Source organism: Falco naumanni, chromosome 3, assembly GCF_017639655.2.
Source record: "Falco naumanni isolate bFalNau1 chromosome 3, bFalNau1.pat, whole genome shotgun sequence".
Classification (NCBI taxonomy): Eukaryota; Metazoa; Chordata; class Aves; order Falconiformes; family Falconidae; genus Falco; species Falco naumanni.
In genome coordinates, this window is record NC_054056.1 from 70,161,782 (window position 1) to 70,172,105 (window position 10,324).

The window sequence follows — 10,324 nt, forward strand, 5'->3', positions numbered from 1 at the left end:
GTTTAATTTCTCATGCTGTAAAAATATTTGGATATAGGAATTTGGCCAAATTTTTCCTTCTTGTTTCTGGTTTCCTATCAGAGTTGGTTAGATTGTTTTGACAAATCTAGAGTGTAACTAGCACAGCATCTTAACACGAATGCTGGTTTTAGAGCCAAGCCTCCAGGTTTGCTAAGCAGATTTGAAGCTCAAAGTAAAGAGACGCAAGCTCTAATTACAGCACTCCTAAGCAAAGTTTCAGGGTTGTCAGGGCTTGAATATGTTTTTGCTCTTCACAAAAATAAGAGCTGCTTGTGGGTTGTGGGGTATCTGGTTCAAAAGTAGGATCTCCCTGCCACGGTCAACAGATGGCATATGAAAAATAGATATTGAGTGCTAATGCTAAGTCAAATCTGTTTTTTCCTTGTGTAGACTATAGACAAGAGAATATCATTCCTGTTCACCAGTCCCTTCAGTCTTTATTATTAATTGTCTGAGAAAACTTCGGTGCTATCTGTGCGTCTTCTGGAATTAGCAGTCTCTTAACACAAACTCTTTTGCAATCAAGTGTCAAAGTTCTTGAAGCACAAAGTGTGGAAATAAAAGAATTTCCCAGATGCCTCAATGTCACTGGCATTTGATAGCATCTGCCACAGCCCCTGGGGAATTTACACTACCCAGGCATTATTCATTGTTTCAAGCAAAATGATTGCGCAAAATCAGCAAGGTGATGGTTACACAGAACCAAGTCATGCTCTCAGTCATTCAGGGGCAATGCAAGGCAGCAGCATCAAAGTCAATGAGTTGCTTTGCATTTAATCCAGGGGACCTAAGAGCAAAGCCTGAGCATTTCTGAGACATCAGGTGTTACAAACAGTGCTGCTTCCCTCCCGTGGGCTCTGGGCCCCACCAACCCTGTGATGAGAAACTGAGGGACTTGGTGAATACCAGCTGTATCTGAAAGAATTTCTGATGTTGTGGGAAGCAAAAACCTGAACACTTCTCAGTGTATTCATCTGAATATGAATTACACAAGCTTGTAGAGCATACAGAGAGAGACAGTTTTGGACCGAACACAGAAGCAATTTTAACACCTACTTTCCTGGAATATGGTTATTTTCAAATCAGGTTGGAGTTTTGAAATGTAAATGTTACTGGTCATAGCTAAATTACAAAGTGAGTTCTGTTTTTCAAACGTTTAAATGTGTGTGTGGGGGGTTTCTTACTTAATAGGCACACTGGAAATAGGCACATTGCAGGAGCATAAAGTGTTCACTGGTGAGCAGCGTAAAATAGCCATTGCAACTATTAAGTTTGCAATTTTAGCATTCTTAAACAATACTAAGTACTCATTTCTTGTTCCAGCTAAATATTTATGATTTTATATGTAGTTATATAATTTTCTAAGTAAGCTAGTAGCAGAGAAAATGTACATTTACTTTTCCCTCAGCTTAGAGCCAAGTTAAGCTAATATGATTCAGGTGTTTGTGTCAACAGGGAAGTCCGTAGCTAAAAACAAAACAAAGCTGTCGTGTCTATCTCAACCATAAAGAACATGTTAGCACTGCAGAGCATTCACAGTTCCATTTGCTGGATCAGAAAAGGGGTCCTGTTTATCCAGGAGTTTCAAAAAAGCATCGTCTCAGACTCTGAGGCTCCCCGCTTGTCCAAAGGCTCTCTGCTGGGCTCTGGTATGTGTGGGACATAGCTACATCAGGCAGGGCAGGGCAGACGTCCCCAAATGATCACCTAGTGAGTGAGCTCTCAGCAGAAAGCGAGGTAGCAACATATACTTCACTAAGCCTGGTCTAACCGACTCCTGCAAAGCTAGGCTGAACTAACTCCAGAGCAGCACTGCACGAAGAGGGTGGTGCTGCGGCCAGGACCTGAGAGGGTATGTGTGCCCACCACAGCAGCGGTCCCTGTGCAGCACTCGCCAGGAGCCAGCTGTGGTTTCCCACCATGCACGTGCCTCACCGCCCTGTGCAGCTCAGTTTCTTCTCTGCATCTGCCCCCACCAGCTAGGGCACTACGGAGCAGTGGACCAGGTCACACAGCACAGTGACCACTGGCAAGCTCCACATATGATGCATTAGCCCCCATTACTTACATGAATTAAGACAGAAACCTACTTTTATTTTCCTAGGCTTATTCGTATAATTAATTAATATCTCAATCAGCCAAGAACAGGCAAAGACATAACAGTATTTCAGTGCGTTCCTTGGGGAAACACTACACAGAGACAGCACAATTAATTTAGACAAGATCCATTTAGATAGCGAGTTAATTTTAAGGGATAGAAGCAGGCAGGAGAACCATTTTTCAGAAGAGTATGAGAAAATCAAATTTCTTCTCCCTTTACCTGTTGTCTATCTCCATTGAACACACTTTTGTTTAAAGGTGAAGACATGCAGAAAACATAGCAAAACCTGTGTTGAATTTCTACAGGTTTCTGGGGCATTCAGGCCAGGTAACAGTTATGACTGAGAAACTCATTGGTGCTTTACCTGGTAAGGGAATTTGTCCCCCAGCTCATCTACACAATGAAACTGTATCAAAACCTGAAACAACGCAACAATGTCTGGCTTAGCTATATTAAAATCAGTTCTCTTAAGCCTTGTCAGCATTAGAAATACAGCTTCACAGAGCTAAGTCAATTAATTAATTAATTAATTTTAGCAAGCCTTGCAATGATCTGACTGAAGATGGGGGGGGGGGGGGGGGGGGGGCGGCAGGGGGAGGAAGTGGCCCCTCTTATAAACTATCCAGTTTATAAGCTATAAACTGGATAACTGTAAAACTAACCAGTTCATAAGCGAGCTAGGTTACCGTACGGGTGTCCTTGACACCGAGTGCCAAAGTGCAGTATGCAGTTCTTGCCTCCTTGTGGGTTGCCATCTGCCATTACATCTCCCTCTACTCCCTCTGTCTCCCTGTTGGGGTAAAGTTGGACTGTCAGGGGCTTTGGCAGGCGGTGGTAAAAAATCCTCACCACTGAGTCTCCTACAGGCCAGTGCAGTCTGCTTCTAATATTACTTCAGTCTCTGCCTGCAAAAAATGAGGTTAAACAGACCTTATGCTGATCTTGGGCTCAATCCTCAAATTGCCGTAAAACAAGTGCACTGGAGAGCCTCTGTTCTGCCCAGGAGATGGGGTTTTTGCAGTGAAATGTTCTGTGCTCTCGCACAGCACTGCAGCAGTGAGTGACTGTACCACATCGTAGCACAACAGGGCTTTTAAAGTTTGAATAATGCATCTTTGAGCACTTAAAAATTACTTCCAGTGTTTGTTTTCAACAACTGCATCTCTTAACAGCTCATGGGAGGCTCTTTTTTGCAGCACGAAATTCTGCCTGTGTTTGCACAGGTCATTATACCCAAGCACAGATTAGGCTCCACTCAAGAAGAATTTCACTTGGAAATCATAAGGCAAAATGGGATCTACTAATTGCCATGCAACAACCAATAAATCAGAAACAGAGAAAATACTTGCGTTCTGCTTCAACAGTCCACTTGCATCCCAGGCTGCTTTTGCAGCAGACAGTAAAAGAAAGTCCCAAGTGTTTCCGACCAAGATCATGCATTCTCTGAAATACAAAGCAGATTTTAATAACTGTTTTCTGCTATAGCTGGCCCCAGCTATGGGGCTTATACAAGAGGAAAATTCACCGACCATGAATAAGGAGCCTGTCTCTGCCCAGAAAATCTCTCCTGTAGCCATTTCAAACCCTTTTTATGTCCAGATGGGTATTTGCGTTCCTGGCTTTTCAGGAAAATGAAGCAGGACACAGCTTAATAGTTTATGAAGTGTTAGTTATAATTTGGTTTTATGCTTATGCAAGACAAAGCTTGAACTTTTTGGGGAAGATCTGTTCTGCGAAGACCATGATGTTCATGTGAAATATAAGGCCAGAATGTTGGGCAAAGGGAATGTTCAAGAGAGGCTCTTTTATACATGTGGCTCCATATCTGCCATCGTTGCATTCTCTCATCACACTACAACACAGAGAAATGGAGTCTAATGAGTTTTTAGGCAACTCTTGCCATAACCTATATTTTATTCTATTTTAAGTCGTAAGTTTAAACAAAATAGCCATGTCCAACTCTTTTGGAGTTAAGTAGGCAATTAATAGAAACCAGTGCAATCTAAGCACCCAGACTCATTCCCTGAGGCGAAGAGCTGCTGCTGCAGCTTAGGATGCTCTGTTTTGCAGATTAGTTCTCTCACAGCAGTGCCAGCAATAAAAGGCTTGCACCTCAGCCACTGCAATTCCAGAGCATACATATCACTGTAAATTCATCTTCATCAAAGGTTTAAAACAGTATGCCCACACCAGACCATGAACAAATGTTTTCTTCTTCCAGCTTCTCTATACAAAATATTATTTATAGTCACTGGGGAAGAGGTTGACATCTGGGGAGGACAGGACTGGATTTGCCAGAGCTTCTGTGTAGGTGCTGTGAGGCCAGTAGGTGTCCTGGGTGTCCTCCTGCATGGCGGGATGTTTCTCCAGGTACCTGCTCAGTATTTCTGGCAGAGCAGGGATTAGGAAAGGAAAGGCAGGTTTTTCTCTGAAGTCCACTGAACAACTGTCCATTTTTGCCTCACAAAAGGCAGCACTTAGCCCTATCAGTGCATTGAATGTGAATATTCTTGCATCAACACTCCCACAAAAGTGGTTTATTTTGTGTGAGGTGTAAAAAGATTTCACGCTAAGATGAATTAACAATTATTTGCCATGATGTGATGCAACAGCCTTCTCCTTTCAGAGTCATTCATGCAGTTTTATCCTGGACAACATATATAGATCTACCTGTCCTGTGGCCATAAGACTTCACACAAATCTGCTAGGCATTCAGCTGTAATACCCTTCACATGAGGTTACTCGTTCAGCTTGTATCTATTGTTTAATCAATGAGAAATAAAACTCCAGTCACTGCCAAACTGGTGCTTCAGCTAATAAAGGCTTGGTTTGTTTTGCCTGAGTATCCTAATTAATAATAATGAAATAATGTAAGTAGACCTGATATATATATTGGAAGTTTTTGTTGTGGTGTTTTTTCTTTTTTCTTTCTTTCACCAAAATAGGAATTCAGTAACGCCTGGAGTTTTATTTGTCACTGAACTACTCTTTAATTGGAACTGATTGCCTGAGCTGCTATATGTAACTGCAGCTCTCCCTCTACTCCAGTTTAGGGAGAAACTTTTAACATCACCACCGACAGGGCTGCAGTGTTTGTTATGACAGGGTGTAAGATACTCTAAAGCATCCCTGGGTAGAGACAGATTTAATATGCATCCTTTTGCCCTAGTGGGTTAGAAACACTGACTGGTGGTGCTGCACCTTCTGATGAAGATAACAGCGGCAGGCTTGGTTTGTGCGAGTTAGCAGGCTGTACAGGGGTGGGCAGCAGCCTCGTAAACTCCATACCAAGTAACTATCAGCAATTTGCCATGTGTTTCTGTTCCCTGTACTTCTGCCCCATGGAGGGCACTGAGCTGCTGTGTGCTACAGAACTGTCTGCCTGGGCTGTAAAAGATCCTTGGACCTTAACACACAATAGTAAGATTAACAGAGACAATTTGGGGAATCTGCTCTGAAACGTTTGGATGCATGTCCTCTAGGGGCCTGAAGATTCAACAGCTACTGGACAGCCAGAAATGCTGGAGGTCTGTTGAGACAGGTGAGCATACTTCTACCTGCTCTGCAAGCAGTGTTTTCTAAATTAGCTTCCAGAAGGGGTTACATGGAAAGAACTGCAGTGACACAGTTGTAAGAGCTCTTACAGAAGCATCGCTTAGTGGCTGAGGTGAGAAGATAGATCTCCAAATGAGCCAGCAGTGAAAAATCCTATGTTGCTTTATGTTCCTATGATCTGAAAATATGCAAGAAGCTATAATGCTTTATGAAAAAAACCAGTTACCCAGAGTAACACCATTGGTGGTTATAGTGTAGGAAACATGCTAGTGAGAATTTTTCTGTATCATATCATATAGCGTTTTTTCCTTCTATACTTTGGGGGAGAAATCTCTTTGCAGTGTGCAAAACATGCACCTCCTTTAAAAGCCTGATAAGATCCTTTCTGATTGGTGGCTGAATTATGTCCTTTGTAATGTGGTGTGCAAATGTTAGGACACATTAATGTGATTTCCAGTCACGCTCGTGAGAAATACTTTATTCAGGAATGCCTGTTTTGTCCTCTGCAGAGCTCTGCTTCCCATTGCTGATGGGGTAAATGGAGAAGTAGCTGCTGTGCTCTAGTTTGGGTGAGACCTGGATTTCAGTGCAAGGTATGCAGGAAATACCAAAGATGGAATCATAAGGAAAAGTGCATACATTGCATATACGTAGGTCAAAGATGATCTTCCAGACTATGTTCTTCATAGAATCATAGAATGGACTGGGTTGGAAGGGACCTTCAAAGGCCATCTAGTCCAACCCCCCACAATAAGCAAGGACACCTTCAACTAGATCAGGCTGCCCAGAGCCCCATCCAGCCTGGCCTTGAATGTTTCTAGGGCTGGGGCATCTACCACCTCTCTGGGCAACCTGTTCCAGTGTTTCACCACCCTCACTGTGAAAAATTTCTTCCCTGTATCTAGTCTGAATCTGACCTCTTTTAGGCTTTTGCTTCACCTGTTAAACTGCCTTTATCTCAACCCACGAGTTTTCTCACTTTTACTCTTCCAATTCTCTCCCCCATCCCACCAGGGGGGAGTGAGTGAGCGGCTGGGGGGGGCTGAGACGCTGGCTGGGCTTAAACCACAACAGCCTGGAAAATAAGTTGTACTGCATGGGGAATGTATAAGGTAAATCTTGTATTGTCTAGCGCAGTGAAAACTCAAGGGAGAAACAAGCAGGGTTTGTAAATACTATCAAGCCAACAGCATAAATGAAAGAAGGGAATTATTTAGTCTCAGAAAATAGCAGGTCGAGAAGAAAGGGCCTCAAGCTAAGAACAGGAAAGCTTAGATTACTAAAAGCTCTTCATGGAGCAATTAGATGGTCATATATGTACCTAAAAAAAGTTGGGAAAGATGTGTTTCAATTTTTAAAGATTTCCCATTAGAATAACTGTGTCAGAGCAAATCCCTGTTGAAAATCAGCCACGCTAGCACAGAATCGGACTTGTTCTTGGTTCATTGAATTAGTAAAGGCAGCTAATCGGGAAATATCTCTGGTGCCCGCGTCACCCTGTACCAGCTATATTACAACTTCTGCAAAATAGATATAAAAATGCTAATATTCAGTCAGAATAAAATGCCATTATTCTGGCTGCAGTGAACTTTGCACCTATTATATTGTAATTTCTGCATATGGCAATATCAAATCCACTTCTTTTGCTGTAGATATTTAAGTACAGGTTAAAGAAATCAGAAAAATTATGGCTTTGTCAGAAGGCAAGACTGTCCTTTAAATATGTGGGAAAAGACTAATCTAACACTGTTGATCTATTCTTTCAAGTACCTAATTCCTCTACCTGGTAAAGTCAATAGGAATAACTTTTTCTCCCTTCTAAACATTTTATGGATTATATGCCAAAAGCATGAGATGTGGTTATTTTGTTTTTTGGTTTTTTTTGTTTTTTATTAATATCTGCAGTGTAATCAGTAAAGTCAACAGTACTCTGGAGACAGGATATACAGTCTCATCTAAGTATCTTTACTCATCCATAGAATAAAGAACTGGACTGGAATACCATTTCTTAATTCATTTTCTCCACATGGACAACTCTTCTTTTGCAACAGCACTTCAAATATCACGCATCTAAATTGTTACTCTGTTAAAGCTTATTCATTTTTCAGAGAAAAAGTAGTAGATGTTAATTTTCTTAAAATAAGAAAAAGGTTAAAATGTGATTTTAAGATGAAAACCACATTTCTTGTCATAGCAAAATAATTTTAAGGCAGGTCAAGCTTTGAGTTCAAACTAATTGGTAATATCCCTTCAAATTGGTTATGGACTGTCACTGTCAAAATCTGTTTCTTTAGATTAGCATGACATTTTTCATCCCTTAAATTCTCATGGGAACATATGTAAATTTTGATGACAGCATTTTTCAGAAAACCTGTAAAATACACAGCTGAAATGTGGATATAGTCTTAAACTATTTTTTAGAACTAGAAAATAAAAAAATGTAACATTAGGCTATTTCAAGTTAGCAAAGCCAATTGCTCTAACTTGTCCCTTAAAAGTCTCAGAACTGGGAGCGATAAGGACTGGTGAACTTAACTGGTTCCAGAAAACTCCCAAAGGTTTTCACATGTTTCTCATGAGAAAGAAATAAATCTCGCATCTATTCCTACTGTCCTACATTCATGGAAAAAAAAGTATATCTAGAGTTCCTTCTGCTCTGGAAATGTTACTGGAGAGTGTATTCTACAGTTGGAAACATAAAGTACCTGATACTGCACTTACTCCAAGTTTATGCTGATGTAAATAAAATCTGGAGAATCTCCTCAGCATAAAGCCTGTCTAAATGAAACCCAGAGTAAGGCTTTAAGAAAGTCCTTCCTCCCATTTAACTTACTAGGACAATTTTCTATTAACTTTCAGTTCAGATTAGTCAGTGCCTTGTTCTAATAAATAATTTCTTAATTGCACTCATTAAAAATCAACATGACTTTACAACATTATATGAAAGACTGAAAGTTAATACATATTTCAGTCACGTGGAGTTCAAAAGAAGGAACAGCCTAGGGACACCATGGGCATCCATGAGACAAGTGAAAAAAGACAAAGGATGGTATGTAACTATCCATTTAAGTGCCACACCCCCATCTATAAACTAACGAGAATTCATTACAGAGATACTAGAGAAAAGCAGATTACCTTGGATTTATGGTGAGGTAAATCTGGATTTGCTTATTGTCTGTTTGTTTAATGTCCTTACAAATGAACATCCATTATCTTCTTTATTGTGCTTTTACAGTTTTCCCCTCTCTGTGAAGTTGAAAAGATTAGTATTAGAAACCTGATTCAGATCTGATCCAGTCTATTGATCTGCTTTTTGAAACACCTGAGCTTGAAGCAGGAATGCTTCTTCATCTGCATTCTCACACAACCTTTAGCAAGCATCAGCCAGTCACACAGGAGAAGATTTTCAAGTAGCCATTCATTATATATTTCTTTTAACATGTATGATTTTTCTGGAAGTCTTTAGCGTCGACCTTCTGAAAATTACAAAGGGCTGGAAGAGACTGTGGTAGGGGAAACCGACAACTGGGATAACCAGCAACAATAGTCTGGAGAAGGAGAGGAGGGGGAAAATGTACTGCATCTAGAGAAGAGGTGCAAACAGAAATGAGTGAAGAGTCCAGTGTGAGATGGCATACAGTACCAGCACTTCTCAGAGCAGCCAGCCCACGCGCCAGCATGTCTTAGACCAGGTTAGATAACAAGTGGTTTCGCAGTGAAGATTCTAACTCTCCGTTTGATCAGATGTTGTAAAGTACAAATAAACATACAATGTAAGGATACAGGAGAAAGTGTGTGAGTGAGGAGGGGAGGTGCAGGGAAAGGTATTTCCATCCTCTTCCTGCCCCCACAGGTCTCACATCTTTACATTGATCATTATCATGAAAAATGAGTTTCTTTTGAGAGAGACTTGCTGAACTTTGTGGATTGTTTTGGTGGCTCAGGCCAGGAAGAGGAATGTGATGTCCTCTGAGGCAGGTGTTTCTATGGAAAACTGGGACCCTACAGACAGCTTCTGAAGTCAGAAAGCCCGAGTGCTGACCTCTGTGCTGGTAAGGCGTACGTAGCTTGTGTGTTCATACAAAAACTCCCCGCTAGACAGGAGCTCCTTACTTTTGTTAGCATTATACCATCTAGATGTGCAAGGTGTCCATCAAGGGCCATCGGAGTAGACCTCATTTCAGTAATCCCTGCTGATGCACAGTTAAGAACTTTAATGCAATGCTGTAAATTGCAGCAGTCTGGCAGCTGCTGTAAATTGTATCTCAGTTGTGTTGGATCGATAAAATCCAAAGTCTCCTCATATTCTGCTCTTTCTTCCACCCGGAAGAGGCTTTAATACTCATTATTATTTTTCTGTCTTAAATAGCGATATCATGGCACAGAGAAATAGGACATTATCCCTTCCATGTAAAGCATGGAAACCCTCACCCGCAGCATATTTATCCCATCAGGTCTAAGCCTGTACATGTTTCCTGCTTGGTTATGACTGCGGTCAGTCCCTTCATCTCCACCCCATACCGAGGTGTCCTGCTAAGAAAGAGGACAGCCCAGCGGTCTAAGTCCTCTTAGACAAAAACATAGAAATTTTTGCTGTTCCCTGTTAAGGTTTGTTGTACACGAGGAATAAATTCTCTTGCCTGTAAT